This window comes from Echinococcus granulosus, assembly GCF_000524195.1.
Source record: "Echinococcus granulosus chromosome Unknown EG_S00040, whole genome shotgun sequence".
Lineage (NCBI taxonomy): Eukaryota > Metazoa > Platyhelminthes > Cestoda > Cyclophyllidea > Taeniidae > Echinococcus > Echinococcus granulosus.
The window spans coordinates 50,516-52,127 of NW_020170420.1; positions in this window are offsets into that span (position 1 = coordinate 50,516).

Below are 1,612 nucleotides of genomic sequence, written 5' to 3' on the forward strand. Positions count from 1 at the left end.
CTTAAAAGCACAAGCTATCAATATTCGATTAATTAAAATCTCCTACACAAACAGGTCACAAATGGTGTCGGTTTCCTCCGTTTGTAATTAATTTGTGGGCTATGTATTTTAGGCTGAGTTCATCCGTACTTTAAAATTTATGTCGTAAAAACGACTATAAGATGAACTACGGCCTAGACCTTGCATTACCTCTGTGTAGGTAATGTGCTTTAACACCTCTAAAAATAATGTATCGGGTCTAGTTACAAGCCTATTAAAGGCCAGATCTAAAGGAATGCAAAAATACGTGGAATCATCCACAAGTCGCGATCTGAATTAGTTGGAAGAGTATATATTCACAATTTTACAATTTGATATAAGTTAAAACTTAAGTTTTAAGAAAGAAATTGAAAGTCAATTATTGCATTTCTCCTTATGGGTTAATGTTATAGTTGACAATTGACTGGGCATCGAGGAATGTAACTTTTGTCAGCTCATTGTAAACTGCAATTCCTTATGCTGTGAGTGTTTTAACATTTTGATTTTTTCATTTTACGTAGGAAATACTCCATTAGATAGCCTGCAAATCAGAGAAAAAGTTGACATATTCTAATTTTGACGTATATGGTGCCTCTATAACTCCCTAGGAGTAATGGTTTAAAACTAGACACTGATTATTTTCCAACTACTTTCGTGGGTCACTTTTGCAAATAATGCAATATAATGTAGTAAAATTCAAAAGATCTAGAAGCAAAGTCCTAATTTTAACTATCAAACTTGCTGGTATGCCTTTAAATTATCACATAAATGTGATTTGCCTTTGATACGAAGCAAAGGATTTGCGTCGAACTTTGTACAAACGTATACCAGTTTGTCTACAAAAGGCCTATTTTTCTTCTAACAAGCCATATATGTCCCAGTAGAAGTCCACTATGCAATATTTTTACAGAATTAGTCATTTTTTTAATTGTTTGGATTGCATTTTATGAAGGATTTCCTTTGTTCATAATTCACGGAAATTAAGGAATGCAAAATTTTACATGAATGCTTTACACTAGGTTAGCGATCCTGCCAGAAAAGTGCGTATTCATTACAAGCCATCTCACGACTTTTCATTACGGCAAATCTCGCCGTTAGGAAGTTGTATAATTTAAATGGGCTGACCACACTACCCTCAAGTCATCCCCCACATTCCTGTTACGAAAGTTCTCTGGGAAGGCTACAAAATTTATTGGCACTTGACCGACTCATCCGTGCGCTGTTGGATAATAAAATTAAAACAAATGGAAAGATGATTGAAGATGGGTTATTTAGCTGATACAGAGAAAAATAAAATATAAGGAAACTAAAAAATCACACGAAAAGGAATTTTGAGTCGCCTTAATATTTTTTTGCCTTGGATGCTTTGCTTCGTTTATTTTTGTTCGGCTTTTAGTGGGTTTAACAATCCTTATTATTTTGCTCGTTTTTGCCATCTTTTGTAGGCACATGTAAAATCTATCCATCTTATAGCTCTGACAGCTTGGTTTTTTATTGCAAACCACAATATACAATATATATGAGCTGCTGTAGATTCGCATTAGTTTAGATCTTCTCGTGTACCCAGTTGGAGTAATCAAAATAAAAAGTCTTC